Here is an 18,246-nt window from a genome sequence, read left to right on the forward strand (position 1 = left end):
TTGTTAAGGCATTTGTGGTAAAGGCATTAGTAGTAACAACGAGGTCATTGTTCTGACCTCGTTGTTCAGGCATTCGTTGTTCCGGCAGGTGTCGTTCCGACATACATTCTACGCATAGTGTTGAGAAAATTGGAGGAATATGGTCTCACACTTAATCGGGAGAAGTGCACTTTTCTTGCTGAGCAGGTGGAAAATGTAGGCTATAATGTTGCTATGGGTTCAATTAAACCTAAGCGGTCCTTGCTGGATGCCATAAGTAGAGCACCAATCCCGAAGGATAGAGATCAATTAAGATCATTCTTGGGATTGGTGGAATACTATGCCAAGTTTGTTGAAAGATTTGCAGAGAAAACGGAAGGCCTGAAAAAGTTGTTGCGCAAGGGCAGTAAGTTCGAATGGCAAGAAGAGCAACAACTTTGTTTTAATAATATCAAGAAAGAAATATGTCAAGCAGGTGTATTAACTGTCTTTGACAGGAACCTAAAATCTGCACTTACCGTGGATGCCAGTGCTTCCAGTTTTGGTGTGGTGCTTTCTCAGTTTCATGGTAATGAAGAAAAGACCGTGGCTTTTGCTTCTCGTACTCTGACGACTGCAGAGAAGAATTATTCAGTCATAGAACGTGAAGCCTTGGCAGTGGCTTGGAGAGCTGAGTATTTCCGTGTGTATTTGTGGGGCTTACCATTTGTTATAAAGACAGATCATAAGCCGCTGGTAAGGATTTTAGCTCCAGGTGGGGCAAGGAAAGGATCAGCCAGGTTAACTAGGCTTGCAGCAAGGCTTCAAAAGTACATCTACACCATTGAATTTATACAAGGGTAGAAGAATGTTCAAGCAGATTGTCTGTCAGACTGTCATTGAATTGGGAGGAAGTGGATGATGTTGCTGTGAGAAATGCAAATATAGAAGGTGCTGTAGCCACTGTGCATGATGTTGTGGATAGTGGATCTGGTTCATTTTCAGGAATGCAGTGGCAAGAGGAAATGAAGGAGGATCCGGTAATGGAAAGTCTGATTCAGATGATTAAGTGTGGAGGAGTGAGAGAAAGTGTTTTGGCCCCAGATGTCAGACCATATTTGAAAGTGTTGGAGGATTTATCTGTCTGTGGTGATGGTGTAATTATGAAGGATGATTGTTTGTTCCCCCTGTGGATTTACGTTTTCAGATCTTTCAACTGGCTCATGAGGGTCATCTGGGTCAAGGATTGACCACCAGGAGGGTAGGGGCAAACTTTTGGTGGCCAGGGATGGACAATCAAATTAAAGAATGGGTGTGGAATTGTTGCCTGTGCAAAGAGAGTGAGAAAAGACTGGTTCCTCAGAAGTGTGAAGGTGGACACTTAGAGGATCCTGGGAAGAGTTGGCATACTATTTGCTTAGACTTTATTGGACCATTGAGGGAATTGCCTCCAGACATGAAGGCCCGTATTTATACTTTTTTTGCGCCGCATTTGCGTCGTTTTTTGACGCAAAAACGGCGCAAACTTGCAAAATGCCATTGTTTTTTGTAGGTTTGCGCCGTTTTGCGTCAAAAAGCGGCGCAAATGCGGCACTAAAAAAAGTATAAATACGGGCCGAAGTTTGCAGTGGTGGTTGTAGATGTTCACTCGAAATGGTTGGTGGTGGAGTTCTTAAGAGATGTTACTACAAAAAACACAATTGGGGTTTTGAAAAAAATATTTAAAGAGGAAGGAGCTCCTGTGGTACTCATTACAGACAATGGCACACAACTTACTTCACATGACATGATAGAGTTTCTAAAAACTTGGGGAGTTAGACATTCATGCACTTCCTTATACAATCCTCGAGGGAATGGCGTGGCTGAGAGAGCTGTTAAACTACTCAAAGGAACTTTGCAATTAGCATTAACGAACCAATGTCATGTCAAAGAGACTGTTTTAAACATGGTGTGGGCACTCTGTACCATGCCACATAGTGTTACTCAGAGGATTCCTTTTGTGGACACGAGGGGGGTGATTACCTGGTACCCAGTTAGTGCCAGCTTGGTTGACAGAAACCTTACATAATGAAATAGTTTGAATGATTCCATTGAGTTATCCAAGAAGAGTGTGGGACATTGGGTCAAAGTAAGGTCAGGCAGGACACAAGGAGGCTAGACTAAGTTCAGGGGTCCTTTCAGGGTCCAACGAGTCGGTACTTATTTTGTCATTTTGGAGAATGGTGAAAGGTGGAACCTCAGGAATGTAGCCTTGTATCAAAAAAAGGAATGATTGATGAGAGGATTGGCAAGGAATAGGATGCAGGTTGTTCGGGAATGATGTTTATGGATGATGATGAAGTCGTTAAGGAGAAAAGAGGAATAATGCTGAATGATGTTACAGGTGAAAGTGGTGCTGGTTTTGGTGAGAATGTGGAGGTACCAGTGCGTCAGAAGAGGATTAGAAAACCACTGTCCTACTTGGATGATTTTATTAGGTGAAAGGTGTTTTTTTCTTGTAAAACTTTCTTTCTATGTGATATGTTTATGGGTGCAATTTTCGGGTTATCATTTTCATTCTTCATAGTTTTGTTCTGTATCTCTTTATTTTGTTTGTTATTTTTATTTGTTGTAATTTGTTGGTGAACAGGAAAGGATGTGTCATGATGCATGTTAGGTTCCATGCATCATAAGTTCTCGAGGGGGAAGGTTGCGACGATTCCAAAGATTCCAGACTTGACAGTTTGCGAGCTGGCTGGGGTCGGAGGTGCTGCCAGATACCAGAAATGTATTTCTGAGAATAAACTTGAATTTACAACTTAATGTGATTCGGGCAACGTTTATTCTCGACAACGTCCCTTTCTGTACTGCGACCTATGGGCGCCGCACGGAGCCCGCCCCGTTCCGCACCGCTGCCTTGGTCCTACCGACGACAGTGCTTCAGCAACGACTGCAACACTGCATGCACCGTGACCTGGAGACACCGCACGTTGCACTGCCCCACTTCACACAGCAGCCCTGGTCTTACCAATGCCGCAAGACACAGTCACCGAGCTGTTGCCTGCACCGTGACCTGTGGGCACAGCACATCGCATCATCCCGCTTCGCACTGCAGCCCCGACGCCATCCACACCACCGCGGGTCATCAGCCCGGAGTTCCATCTGCAATGTGTGTTACTTCAAGGGCCCGACGGCCTCCGCACCGACCTTCGGAACCGATCCCAGCGACGCCGCACTCTGGATCTTATTGGGAGGATCACAACACCCTACATTTCCAAGGTACTGTTTGTGGGTCTTCCCAACACGGTAGCTGGCTCGCGGCACCTGTCTGAACTGTTGGATTTGTTGTTCACGATGTCACGATAGCCCCAGACAGAGCTATTGACTTCAAGGAACTGTTTTTTTAAGTTAATTCTTGCAAAATTCTTATCTTTATTACTATATGTTGGATTTTTCTTGTTTTTGTCTTGTTTACACAGATAAATATTTCTAAAACTGGTGTGGTATCCTTTTGGTAGTGTTTTCACTGTATTACTGTGTGTTATGTGCAAATGCTTCACACATTGCTTCTGAGATAAGTCTGACTGCTCATGCAAAGCTACCAGGGGGGTGAGCAGGGGTTATCTGAGCTGGGTATCTCCTTTATCCTGATTAGAGTGAGGGTCCCTACTTGGACAGGGTGCAAACCGACTGCCAACTAGACCTAATTTCTATCAGTGGCCAAAATATTTTTTTTCTGTACACAAATACTCGTCTTAGAATGAAACATCTGCCCCATGAAGCAAACTATGGTTCCACTATCAAGTAATGCCATTGTTTGCAATAGTCCCATAGGTATGACAAAAGTTACTTCAATCAAAAAATGAATTTTATCAACAGCAAACTCATGTAATTGGATTACGTTCATCCTGGATTTGCTGATCGGGGCAATTCTGTTCTTTTCTTATTTAGTCGGTGACATTCCTCCTGATCCAGTATGCATGAATTCACTCGACTCTGTTTCTGACATCCTTTCTCAAATGTTTTCAGGCACCATTTTCCCTTGCTTCAGGATTGTCTCAATGGGAAACATGAGCTCTTCTTGAAGACTCTGACTAAATGCAAAAACTGAGACCTTAGACTTCCGCAAATTTTAATTGGTGGATTTGGGCAAAATAGGAGATAAGATTTTTCTTTCCTTGCTGCAAGGTAAGCATTCTCTACAAGGTAGTGTGATGTCTGTTGACACCCATAGACAGCTGTAAGTAATTCCAGAGTTGAATCAAAGTTATTAAATATGGTGTTGTTTTCATTGACAATACTCTTTGGCAATACCTGTTGCAGGGTGTCTTAAGTTCAGTTTGATCACTGAAAGACAACTTTGACTGATGAAGTCCTAAAGCCCCGAGGTTTCCCAGTATGTGAGTCTGGGGTGCTAATGTCGCAGTCCCAACTACTGTTGTCTATCTGTGTGCTGGAAGCACTCTTTCCGAATTTTGGCCTGTATCATGTGCATCTCCATTAGCCAAATTAAGGATTTTTTTTCAAAACCTGGAGTGGATTGGTCATTAAGTCGAAACAATAGGAACACCCTCTCTAGCCAGACAGTTTCCACGTCTATCTGAATTTTATTGATGGCCTCTGCTCTTGCTGTTACTGGATTGACCTGAGAATCCACACCGTGCGGTGGCCTAGCAAACTGTCAGGTACGGGGCATATGCACAGCAGCCTTTCGACGTCAGTCCAAAAATATGAAAATTTCCTTCAAGGATTATGGTCTATTACTACCTCAGAGTCAGTGCCCTGTATAACATTCTTACATTTTATCACCACAAAGCATAAGAGCCTCCATTTTAATGCCAATGTTCGGTTTGGGGTATGTGCACAGCAGGCCTTTGATGCCAATCCAAAACATCTTCCCAGCTATAGCTTAGAAAAGACAATGAAAACTGTTTCCAAGTGCATACCTCAAAAAGGGAAGAAAGAGGCTTGGGGCAGGGAATGGAAGATCCGGACTGGACTTAGTTGAAGCCTGAATGTGAATGCCACAACCATGAAGGTCGAATAATTGGTACGGCTGGCCAAATGGCAATGGAATTACACTTCTGGCTGTGCACTGTGAGACGCACAACCATAAATTAACTCGCGATCACCACTCAACACACATTAACATATAGGCAATCTATTGATTTACATCTTACCTTCTTCTGGAAATAGGTGATGTTGAGCTCCGGGGTGATCAGAACACAACCATAAAACGAAGCAGAAGCAAGAGAAAGCTCTGCAATACAAAAATTGGCATAGCTAGCACAAAATCCAGCAATCTAATATATGGAAACTAAAGAGGAAAAAACGCGTAGGAGGAACGGCGAGTGCAAGCTAGCACGACAAGCAGGAACCTTACAACACACAAAAGTTCTGTGTAAACCTTCCTTATTAGCTAAGCAAACGTCATATTATTCACATATCCTTGGACATTCTCCAAAAGGAGTGTGCCTAAACCTGGTGAACCTACCATCAGTGGCGATGCTGCTTTTAACCACTAGAGCGTGGATGAGGACTTCACGCCCACCACACTACCTATGCAGCACGGATGAAGTGAACTTCTTATCCTTCCACTGAAGGGAGGAAATAAGGCATTTCCTTTTTGTAGTTTTTATAGTTTCATTTTGGGAAGACGAGGACGTGCATTTAACTACTACAGTGCGGACAAGATGTTCACGTCCACCACACTACCTTTGCAGTGGGAATGAAGTGAACTTCTTATCCTTCTACTGAAGGGAAGAAATAAGGGATTCCATTTTTATAGTTTCAGCTTGGGCAGGTGGGGACGTGCGTCTTCCCCGTGGCTCACCTCCCCTTTAAAATACATAAGGCTGGAGGATGGGGTCCCCAGGGCCCAATGAGGCTCGGGGAGGTTGGCCAAATGGCCCCCTCCCCTTTTTCATTGGTTTGGCCCTGGAGGGTGATATGCTCAGGCCTAATAAGGCTCGGGGAGTGGTGGGGGGAACAAGCAGCCTCTCCCCTTTTTTTATCATATTTGGTCCTGGGGCATGAGGTCCCTGGGGCCTAATAAGGCTGCACGTCCCCTCCCCTAGATTTTGGCCCCAGGGAATAGGGTCCTCAATGGCCAAGAAGGCTTGGGGAGGGTGGCTGCGTGACCCCACCAATTTCTGTTTAGTATTTGGCCCTGGGTATGTGGTCCCTGGGGCCTATTGAGGCCCAGACAGGGGCTAGCACACCCTCCTCCCCTGTTTGGGTTTGCACCGGAAGACCAAGGCCTGTGATAAGCCCCCTACTGCGCACAGCCAAAGGCTGTGAGCAGCATGAGGTTGACTGCCTGATGGGAGTTGGAACCAGGGCCTGGCTGCAACACTGACTCTGCAGTTAACCCTATGCCACGCACAAGCAAAGGCCGTGTGCGGCGCAGGATTGGCTGCATCTGGATAACTGCCTGCAAGGCATTGGGCGCAGGGCCTGGCTACAAGCTAGGCTGTGCGGCCAGCACTACGCTGCGTATGATGAAAGGTTGTGCCCATGGTGAGGTTGGGTGCCTGCAGGGGTGTTGGCCCGCCTCCGGATGGGTTGGCCACAGTGCACAGCCAAAGCACAGGGTTAGCTGCATGTAGGGGGTTGCCGTAGGGCATGGCCGCAGGCTGGCCAAGCCCTGCGATCAACCCCCCACCACGCACGGCTGTAGAGGGTTGGCTTTACGCATACTACATATTACTTTATGTTAAAAAACCATAGACATTCACTGAAAAAACAAAGATTAAAGAAACATTATAGTTAGGTGTGATTAAAAAGATCTGGCTTTGTTTTTTTTAAAACCTTAGGAATTCACCTAAAAAAACTGGTTAAAGTAACGTTATAGTCAGGTGAATATATCAGTGACAAAATTAACATTTTGAATTTTAAAAACCACATAAAAATTCACCAGTTATAGTTAGCAGAGGTAACTATAGCTTGCGCCTCCACCATACTCTGCTTATGACCTCACATATTGCATCACTCATAACATTTTCTATGACATAATTTATGGCATCACTGATGACATCTCAAATGACAGTTGATGGCATCACTGATGACATCATCCAAAGAGTGTGAGCTTGTTTTATAGTTTACATAGTGGCAGGTAACTACCATATTACTTCTTTACTTAATTGTGTACAGCCTGTGTCCAGCTAACAGGTGTAAGTGTTTACAAAACGCATGTGTTCCTAATGCAGCATATGTGTTTAGAGGTATTGAACAATTAATATATCTTTTTATTGAAGAGTAACTCTGTATGCAGATGGACAGATAACAACTTGTGTCCAGTATGTTCCACAGAGGTTTTTGGTTCTGCAAAATAGGTTTCCAAGAGGGCAAAGATTCTATGTACTACATGCTAAGTATTGTAAGCAGCCTTGAGTTATTAGACAGAATCGTCTCAGCATGACAATTTCTACATAACATGTGTACATCATTTATTGACCTATGTGCATGTGTTGATTTGCTTCAGATGATGCGCTAACTTTATTTAAAAAAAGTAAAAAAGCAGCATAAAATATGTCAGCTCTCTGAATAATGCATATGTATGTCATTTGTTGTGGAGCGCATGTGGTCAGTCTGAATTAGTTAATGGTTTTGAGTAGCAGCATTGTGTGTTTTATTAAAAGTTTCTTTAGATAATATATTTCAGTACCTTTGCAATATACATATATATATTTATTTTGAATCTGTTTATTGTTTAACATAAGTTGTAGGAAGAAAAAGGTCATTCAACAACATATGCCTTTCATCATCTAATCAGTCCAGTATTGTATACGTTTGGTGAATCATTATGCATAATGAGAAGCATTCATGATAGGACTTGATGCATATAAGGGTGGGAGGGGGTGAGAGAGAGACACGCGGTTGTGCATACAATTACGTGATTATCATTTCCTGTCTGTATCTATTGCTCAGTCACCTTCGCTTTATGTATTGTGGAGAGATCACTGTATTGGTGTGTGGTTGGGGGTGTGCTCATATTTCACGCTTGTTCCATTTTCGTGGGATCAGATCTGTGTTGGTGATGGTCATGTTGCTATGGCATTTCTATTAATTATTAGTGATAGTACTGTACATTGTGAGTTATGGTTGTGCGGGACAGGGACGACTTTCACTGACGTACTTTTGGCGCGCCAACTGTGATTCATGTACTGTGTCCTTGTTGCATGGGCGCCGTGCCTCAGTGACCTCCGTCTCGTGTTCAGGAGGTGGATGTCATCTTTAGCTTTAATTGAAGCAATGTATGTGTCCCATATTTCAACTCCTTTTATCTGTACTCTCTTGTCTAGCAGCAAATGGAGACCCTGTGCCTCTGCTTTAGCCAATTTCAACAGGTCGTTTAGCCAGCGCTGTGTGTCTGGCGTGGCCAGTGCCTTCCACTGCATCGCCAGTAGGCGCTTAAATAACACGAACGCTAAGTCAATGTACCTGTGTAACTGCTTTCCCATTGCTGACTTCTTACGAACTCCCGAAAGGCAAGATTCTGTTGTAGGAGATAGTGGATGTTCCACCAGCTCAGCCGTCAGGGAGGTGATGGTGTGTCAGGAACGGAGAACTGGTGGGCAATCTCATATCATGTGGTAAAAATTTGCTTCCTTCTCTCCACATTGAGGGCATTCGTGACTAATATGGGGGAGCATGCGTGATAGCCTATGCGGGGATAAAGAGGTTTGATGTAAGTAAATAAATTGAGTGTAGCGGAAACATGGGTTTCGCAACACCATTTTGACCATGTTGAGCGCCATGTTCCATTCCGGCTGTGATAACGGCATTACAAGAACACGATCCCACTGAGCCTGTGTGGTAACATGTGCATCTGCAGTGCTCTCTAACAGATCCCTATATATCTGGGAGATGGTATATTGAAGTCCTGAGCTCACTAGTAATGTGTGTAGTAGTGGGTGAACTGTGGGCTCATTGTCCCCATTGTGCCATAGCCTGGTTGTGAGTTGTTGTAATGCGCTGTAAGTTAAGAAACGCCCTGGTCCTATATCATGGGTGATTGCAAGTTCAGAGTAAGTAATTTGTCTACCATCTTTGAAAATGTCTCCTAATGTTTGTGTGCCTAATGTGGTCCATGATTCTAGGTCATGATGTGCACTTAGTTGCCTAATTCCCTGGATGGCCAGCAATGGGATCCTGGGTGTGTAGGGAGGGACAGTTCCTCCTTTCAATATGTAGCGGTGCCAACACTGTCTGGCCACAGTCATCAAGATATTTGTGTGCCGCAGGGAAGTTGTGTTGTCCTGTCGCCATCCCAGTACATTAGGATGCCCCTTTGTCTCACGTACCAACACAAATTCCATATTGGGAAGGTTCTGCATCCATAGCAACGGCCATTTAAGTTGTGCAGACGCATAATATAGCTCATAATTTGGTGCGCCTAATCCACCTTGTGAGGTTGGTGTGTAAGTGGCAGTGATGGCTACGCGGCTGTGACCTCCTTTCCATATTAGATCCATCGATAGGCTGTTCAGAATTTTAAAGAAAGATCGGGATGATTAGTGGGAGGGCTGTGATGTAATATAATAATCTGGGGAGCACTTTCATCTTCGCGATAGCTACCCTGCCCAGTGGTGACAATGACAACTAATTCCAGAACGCTAATGAACCTTTTATGGACCTGATTGTGCGTCCTAAATTGCCTTCCCTCAAATCAGCTAGGTTACGGTATATATGTATACCAAGGTATTTGAATGTAAAGTAACACCAAGGTATTCTATGTGCACTGGGGTTAGGTCGTAGGTGCTCTGGGATCGGTGTCATTGAGAATACACAGGATTTCAACCAGTTCACCCGTAGTCCCGATATGTCTCCGAAGTGCTCCAGTAATTGTAATAGGCCCGGAAGCGAAGCTGTACACTTACGTAGGTATATTAGCACATCGTCTGCATAGAGGGATACTATCTGGTGCCCATCTCCGTGGGCTGCAAGAGGTTCTATAGCTATAGCGAACAGAAGCAGCGGTAGGGGGCATCCTTACCTAGTACCTCGGCCTATGGGAAAGTTATCTGAAATGATCCTGCCCGTTTTGACCCTAGCCGTAGGATTGGAGTACAGGTATGTATGTGTCCCATACACATACATACCTGGTACAGGGTATCAATCCAGCTCATATATACTGGGCCGAATCCCATGGACTTCAAAGCTGCTCTTAGGAATGACCAACTGAGAGAATCAAATGCCTATTCAATGTCTATGAGAACCGCAACCCTGTCATAGTCTGATTCCGAGGTGGCTGAAATGAGCTGCAGTAACTTGCGGATATTCGAGAAAGTGTTCCGCCCGGGGATGAATCCCGATTGGTCTTCATGTATCAGGTTTGACATGAGCAGCAGTAGCCGGTTCGCTAGTATCTTGCCTAATATCTTACAGTCTAGGTTCAGTAGCGATAAGGGCCTGTAGGATCGTACATCTAGCAGATCCCGGCCTAGTTTGGGTAGAGCCACTATTAACGCTTCGCGTTGGGAGTCCGAGAGTCGCCTCTTTATTTGGGCTTCCTGCAGCATCCCTTGATACGGTTTTCAATTGTGTCGTAAATGTCGGATAGTATTCCACTGGTAAGCCATCACCACCCGGTGCCTTGTTGTGAGCTAATTGTTGCAATGCTGAATTTATTTCCTCTGCATCAATGGGTCTTTCCAATTCTAGTTGTTGCAATGGAGAGAGCTGAGCGAGGGGGAGTGAGCAAATGAAATCCATTATCCTTGCCTCTGGGGGGGTCAGGTCTCGCCTCATATAGTGTGCTATAGTATTGTTTAAAAGCATCATTAATGTCTGCCTGAACTTTAACTATTATCCTGTTGTGGAGTCGAATAGCTCCAATTCGAGTACGTGGTGCCTCACCCCTAACCAACCATGCTAGTAGTCTACCTGATCGGTGGCCTTCTGAGTGCAGCGTAGCTGTAGAATGGCAGTAGTCAAATTTCCGCAGGCGCATATCCGCTTCGTTCCTGCGTTTGCATGGCTCAAAGAGGGCATCAGGTGTAGTAGTTCCCTGTGCCACCACACATTCCTTGCCCCATAAGTCTGATTCTACTTGTGTCAGTTCCTTCAATAGCGTGCGTCGCAGACCCCGCCGCTGACATGCAGCAGCCTCTCACTACAACTTTGTGAGCATCCCACTCTATTGATCATTCTATTGTCGTCCCCCCGTTTAGTTCAAAATATGTGGAAATATGCTCGGACATTTCTGAATGGAGGGGAGGGTCCAGCAGCATTTCTGATTGCAGCCGCCAAGTGGGTATTTAGGTACGTGGTCCGCCCCGTTGTACGGTGGCCACTAGGGGACAATGATCTGTTAGGGATTTAGCCACGGCTGCCTCCCTGAAAGCACTAACCAGTTCTACAGAACTAAGCAGTAGCTCAATTCGGGTGTATAAACTGTGTACCTGGGAATATTCCCTGTCTGGGGGTGGATAAGCCGCCACAATTCACCTAGCCCCTCTCGGATAGCCACTTCTGAAGTGCCTTAGTGGTTTGCTTGCTAGGGGCTCCCATTATTGGTGGGTGGGACCTGTCCATATCAAACCGGTACGCAATTTAGGTCTCTGCCCCATATGATGGTGGACGTTGGGTCTTTAAATAGCGTAGGCTGGATCGACAAAAGGAAAATTCGCCTTGTTTATGTTAGGGGCGTATATCCCCGCTATGTTGAGCAGTCTACCATCTAGTGTACCCTCCAACAATACATACTGACCACTGGCGTCCACCGTACGGTGATCCACCACATATGGGACCACTGGTGCCACCCAGATCAGTACTCCTCTAGCGGATGACGATAGGTCGCCATCTTGACCACGCCCAACCTTTGCAATATATTTCAGACTAGCTTCACGCTGCAGGAGGCCGCAAGTATAATTAGGCCATGAGAGCATGGTGGAGTTATGGCACACCAGTCTACTCTGAAAGCAGTTCCCTATCCTGCAGCCTACTGGGGAGGTGCCGGAGTGGCAGACAGGCCAGTATAGCTCTGGCAATTGTACATTGTTATGTTCAACATACAATATACACTGTATGCAAACTTACGTAGGCTAGAATAAATCCACATTCGTTTTTCAGAATGTTCTTTCATTAAAACAAATATACTGTTCATTAAACTCAGTTTATATGTTACAGGTGCTCAGGCGCGCGTCCATGGGGCTAAAAGCGCCTCAGCCACCTATCACAACCACCAAAAGTGCTAAAGCCACCCATCACAACCACCTGCTCCCTCCATCCCCATCGTGTCCCATAGCCCGTGCTACCCCAAGTTAAAAAAAAAAACAGATGCACATAATTCTGACTGCCCTTGGCTGAGCTGGGGCTGAGGCTTCAAGGTCAGCCATGTTTAAAATGTTTTCCAGGCTTCCAAAGGCCATTTGCAAGTTGAAAGGGCCGTTTTATTTTCTTTACTTTCCCTTCCCCCATAGTCCTTACTTTTCCATCCTAATGAGCCCACTTGCAAGGTAGCCAGCAAGGATACTTGAAGTGTGAAGGGGAAATAGTAGCTGGGATAAAAGGTCGTTTTATCACTTCGAGCCCCTGTGTGGGGCATTGAAACACACTTTGAGACAAGCAGCACAATTCACCGTGGGGTGGGGGGACGGACGGGGGTGAGGGGGGGGGGGGGGGGGGGGCGGGATGCACGGCTGGCAGTGTGGTATTTGTTGTGATCCTGGGTAGTAAGCATTTTGGTGTCCTGAGTGACTGAGCAGACAAGTGCTCCTATCTTGGCTTGCCACATAGTGCCTAGCAGTATGATGCAAGAGGGGGTGTGAGAGACAGATGCGCACGGCCAGCAGTACAGGGTTATGGATAAAGTGCTATGGAAACAAAGGTAATAATACAGGATGGAGGTAAGGGAAGTAAGGGAGAGGGATGGAAGGGGGGAGGGGTATAGAAGAAAGGAATGGAGGGAAAAGAAAAGGAAGAGGGAGGAGAGAAGAGATCGGAAAATAAGGAAGAAAAAGGCAAGGGAAAGAGACAAAGTGGGAACTGTAGGGAAGGGAAAGAAATGGACAGGAAGAGACAGGAAGATGTAGGGAAGAGTGGAATGGAGGGAAGGGGTAAAGAAAAAGCGGAGAAGGGGAGAGGAGAGATGTGGAAGACAAGGGAAGGGAATGGGAGAGGTAAGGAATGGAAAGGGTAGGGTAGGGATGCAATGGGAGAGGGTAGACAAAGAAAGGGCTGGAGGGAAAGGAAGAGGATAAGGTGAGAGAAGGGAGGGGTAGGAAAGTAAGGAAGAGAAGGAAAGGGGACTGCGATGGAGATAAAGAGGGACGGGAAAGGAGTGTAGCAGAGACAGGTAAGAACTGACGGGAAGAGAAGGAAAGGGGTCAGAGATGGGAAAGAAAATAAAAGGAGTGAGGAAAGAAGGAGAAAGAGCGGGGGAAAGCAAAGGGAGCTGAAGTTGGTTCGCCAGAGACTTGAAGGGAGAGGAGAAGAGGCATAAATATAAAGGGCAGGCTGGTTGATCGGAAAGGATGAAAAGAGGAGGGAAGGGAATTGGAATTTCAAGTCGGATTTAAGTCAGTTTTGATTTAGTGTTCAGTTTGGTTTCAAGTGCAGGTTTATTTTATTTTTCATTTGCTTTATTTACTCACCCTGTCCCCTGAGGCCCACCTGTGCCACCTGCTAGGCCTCGCAGCTTCGGCCTCTCACTGGCCCCAGCTCCGATCACCAGCAGCGGTCCTCCCGGTCTGCTCTCCGCGAGTGCAATGCTGCAGCTGCCTGGTTACCAGCCTTTCATACCAAGGACGCGTCACAATGGGGACTTTACAGCGTGTCATCTTACGTCACCCCTTTATAGGTGACGCCATGTGAGTTTAACTGGTGGAGCAGGCAAGGCACAGGTTTCATCAAATTTCTCAGGAAAATCCAACTATTTACTCACAAAAATGCTCCTGTGAAAAACCTGAAAGAGGATCCCATCCTACCCGACATTCTTCCCCATCAGAGACCTCTCCTTTCCTCCCCTCTGCGGTACCCTGGACCACGTGACGTCACATTGGAGGGCCTGCCCTGTCACAAGTGTTCCACTCAAGGATTCTGCTTCTGGTGTCGCTGGGAAGGCGAAGGCCTTTCACATGAATTTAAAATGTGGGCTTTTCTCAGTCTTCTTCTTTTAAAGTAAATTTTCCTTATAAGGTGCATTGCCACATCTTTCTTGCACATCGCGAGGGGTGCAGCGACCGTTGGGTAAGAGGCCCTTCCTTAGGTAGCTCCCTCTGTCAACTGGACCCGCGAGGCCCGGGTGCAGGCCTGGGAGCACACCTGAGACTACATCATCCCGCAGGATTCGCTCTTTCTCTAGACAACAGAGCTTCTTTGCGAGGCCTCGTTTGTTTACTGGCCCCGCAGATGCTGGGGGAGAAGCAGTGCTTAATTTGTAAAGAATAACGTGCCGTGTCCAAAGCTCTCCTTTGAAATTCGCGGCTGCTCCATTTAAATGAGCGAACACAGACTGTTGAGTAGCGTAATCCTAAAGCCATTTCGGGCCTCTTTAATCCATTTACAGCCATTCCCTGCCCCTTCAGCTCATTCTTGCAGTTTTCTGCTTTCTCCCTTTGTAACACTTTTTCGTCTTCCACCGTGTTTCCCGTATGTGTCTTTTGCCGGCAGTAAATGTCTGGTGCAGAAAACTGAGTGCTGGCCCTCAAAAATAAGTGCTGGTGCCCAGCACCGGAAACCACCGACTCAAATTAAGCAGTGGGGAGAAGGCTCTGAAAGGATACTGCTGGTACCGCAGACGCCACAACCGGCCCCTGCAGCCGACGCTAAGAACCCAAAGATTACAAATATTACCGATCACTGATCTGCAGCTCTGCACCCCTTCCCCCGGCACCCCGTTGTTTGTAATTCTTAAACTTGTGCTGAAGCCGAGCACCTGAAAATTTGCAGTTGAGAGCCCTGAACATCCACAGGTTGACCCCTTTCTCCGATGCAGATTTCAGATCTGCAGACAGGCATCTCACAGCCTGTGATTATTAATACAAAATAAAGCACTGACCCTATGAAGCATGGCACTTTATTTCAGCTTGGATGTTTTTTTTTCTTCCCATCTCTACTACTGTAGGTGTTTCAAGTGTGTCTTTATTTCCATCATCAGAAATTAATGTTATTGTTTTGTTGTTGTTATTTATAGTGCTCACGCATAACTATTCTCTAGCTCTAAGGAGTCAGTGACAAAGGGGCTGAGTGAAGCCAGAGATCACTGCTGTTCCGGGTGCTTTGTTAGAACTGCTCTTTGCTCTAGTCACCCATGCCCTTTGACATATATTCCAAATCAATTTTTTTTAATGTTTTAAAAGCGGCATTTGTATAGTTGCTAAGTGCACGCCTTTAATGTATATATTGATAATATATATAATTCTTTAGGTGACCATAAAATGACCAAAGCACTGACAAGGGGAGTGGGGGCAAGAGAAAGTGAAACGAGGGACTAGGAGAGAGGAAACGAGGCGAAACACAAAAGGGAATGAGCAAGAAACTTGCAGATGCAGTGGACTACCCCAAGGCAGAAGAAAATGTGCTTCATTAATAGCTGACCTTAGAGGTCTGACCAACAAGTAGGGAGGGAACAAAAAAGGAGCAATACTGTAGAACAGGATAGTGTAGGTATATGTGTCAGAGCAGGATAGTGCAGGTATATGTGTCAGAGCAGGACAGTGCAGGTGTATGTGTCAGAGCAGGATAGTGCAGGTGTATGTGTCAGAGCAGGATAGTGCAGGTGTATGTGTCAGTGCAGGATAGTGCGGGTGTATGTGTCAGTGCAGGATAGTGCGGGTGTATGTGTCAGAGCAGGATAGTGCAGGTGTATGTGTCAGTGCAGGATAGTGCAGGTGTATGTGTCAGTGCAGGATAGTGCGGGTGTATGTGTCAGAGCAGGACAGTGCAGGTGTATGTGTCAGAGCAGGATAGTGCAGGTATATGTGTCAGAGCAGGATAGTGCAGGTGTATGTGTCAGAGCAGGATAGTGCAGGTGTATGTGTCAGAGCAGGACAGTGCAGGTGTATGTGTCAGAGCAGGATAGTGCAGGTGTATGTGTCAGAGCAGGACAGTGCAGGTGTATGTGTCAGAGCAGGATAGTGCAGGTGTATGTGTCAGGGCAGGATAGTGCGGGTGTATGTGTCAGTGCAGGATAGTGCGGGTGTATGTGTCAGAGCAGGATAGTGCAGGTGTATGTGTCAGTGCAGGATAGTGCAGGTGTATGTGTCAGTGCAGGATAGTGCGGGTGTATGTGTCAGAGCAGGACAGTGCAGGTGTATGTGTCAGAGCAGGATAGTGCAGGTATATGTGTCAGAGCAGGATAGTGCAGGTGTATGTGTCAGAGCAGGATAGTGCAGGTGTATGTGTCAGAGCAGGACAGTGCAGGTGTATGTGTCAGAGCAGGATAGTGCAGGTGTATGTGTCAGGGCAGGATAGTGCGGGTGTATGTGTCAGTGCAGGATAGTGCGGGTGTATGTGTCAGAGCAGGATAGTGCAGGTGTATGTGTCAGTGCAGGATAGTGCAGGTGTATGTGTCAGTGCAGGATAGTGCGGTTGTATGTGTCAGAGCAGGATAGTGCAGGTGTATCTGTCAGTGCAGGATAGTGCGGGTGTATGTGTCAGAGAAGGATAGTGCAGGTGTATGTGTCAGTGCAGGATAGTGCGGGTGTATGTGTCAGAGCAGGATAGTGCAGGTGTATGTGTCAGTGCAGGATAGTGCAGGTGTATGTGTCAGTGCAGGATAGTGCGGGTGTATGTGTCAGAGCAGGATAGTGCGGGTGTATGTGTCAGAGCAGGATAGTGCAGGTGTATGTGTCAGTGCAGGATAGTGCGGGTGTATGTGTCAGAGCAGGATAGTGCAGGTGTATGTGTCAGTGCAGGATAGTGCGGGTGTATGTGTCAGAGCAGGATAGTGCAGGTGTATGTGTCAGAGCAGGATAGTGCAGGTGTATGTGTCAGAGCAGGACAGTGCAGGTGTATGTGTCAGAGCGGGACAGTGCAGGTATATGTGTCAGAGCAGGATAGTGCAGGTGTATGTGTCAGAGCAGGATAGTGCAGGTGTATGTGTCAGAGCAGGATAGTGCAGGTGTATGTGTCAGTGCAGGATAGTGCGGGTGTATGTGTCAGAGCAGGATAGTGCAGGTGTATGTGTCAGTGCAGGATAGTGCGGGTGTATGTGTCAGAGCAGGATAGTGCAGGTGTATGTGTCGTTTCAGAGCAGGATAGTGCGGGTATATGTGTCAGAGCAGGATAGTGCAGGTGTATGTGTCAGGGCAGGATAGTGCAGGTGTATGTGTCAGGGCAGGATAGTGCAGGTGTATGTGTCAGAGCGGGATAGTGCAGGTATATGTGTCAGAGCAGGACAGTGCAGGTGTATGTGTCAGAGCAGGATAGTGCAGGTGTATGTGTCAGTGCAGGATAGTGCGGGTGTATGTGTCAGAGCAGGATAGTGCAGGTGTATGTGTCAGTGCAGGATAGTGCGGGTGTATGTGTCAGAGCAGGATAGTGCAGGTGTATGTGTCAGAGCAGGATAGTGCAGGTGTATGTGTCAGAGCAGGACAGTGCAGGTGTATGTGTCAGAGCGGGACAGTGCAGGTATATGTGTCAGAGCAGGATAGTGCAGGTGTATGTGTCAGAGCAGGATAGTGCAGGTGTATGTGTCAGAGCAGGATAGTGCAGGTGTATGTGTCAGGGCAGGATAGTGCAGGTGTATGTGTCAGAGCGGGATAGTGCAGGTATATGTGTCAGAGCAGGATAGTGCAGGTGTATGTGTCAGAGCAGGATAGTGCAGGAGTATGTGTCAGAGCAGGATAGTGCAGGTGTATGTGTCAGTGCAGGATAGTGCGGGTGTATGTGTCAGAGCAGGATAGTGCAGGTGTATGTGTCAGTGCAGGATAGTGCGGGTGTATGTGTCAGAGCAGGATAGTGCAGGTGTATGTGTCGTTTCAGAGCAGGATAGTGCGGGTATATGTGTCAGAGCAGGATAGTGCAGGTGTATGTGTCAGGGCAGGATAGTGCAGGTGTATGTGTCAGGGCAGGATAGTGCAGGTGTATGTGTCAGGGCAGGATAGTGCAGGTGTATGTGTCAGAGCGGGATAGTGCAGGTATATGTGTCAGAGCAGGACAGTGCAGGTGTATGTGTCAGAGCAGGATAGTGCAGGTGTATGTGTCAGTGCAGGATAGTGCGGGTGTATGTGTCAGAGCAGGATAGTGCAGGTGTATGTGTCGTTTCAGAGCAGGATAGTGCGGGTATATGTGTCAGAGCAGGATAGTGCAGGTGTATGTGTCAGAGCAGGATAGTGCAGGTGTATGTGTCAGGGCAGGATA

At 46.5% G+C, this 18,246-nt stretch overlaps 1 long non-coding RNA gene across 2 annotated transcripts in view; it reads right to left on the bottom strand.

Annotated features, from left to right (window-relative positions):
* The window catches only part of LOC138286453 (uncharacterized), a 246,895-nt gene that overhangs the window by 149,328 nt on the left and 79,321 nt on the right, over positions 1-18,246 (bottom strand). Inside the window, exon 1 of one of the 2 annotated variants that reach the window (XR_011201994.1) lies at positions 5,118-5,198. The exons of the other annotated variant lie outside the window; for it this stretch is intronic. This is a non-coding gene — a long non-coding RNA (uncharacterized lncRNA). Of the gene's footprint in view, positions 1-5,117; positions 5,199-18,246 lie in introns of those variants that run through there. 2 annotated transcript variants of the gene reach the window in all.

This window comes from Pleurodeles waltl, chromosome 3_2 (assembly GCF_031143425.1).
Source record: "Pleurodeles waltl isolate 20211129_DDA chromosome 3_2, aPleWal1.hap1.20221129, whole genome shotgun sequence".
In the NCBI taxonomy this organism is placed as follows: domain Eukaryota; kingdom Metazoa; phylum Chordata; class Amphibia; order Caudata; family Salamandridae; genus Pleurodeles; species Pleurodeles waltl.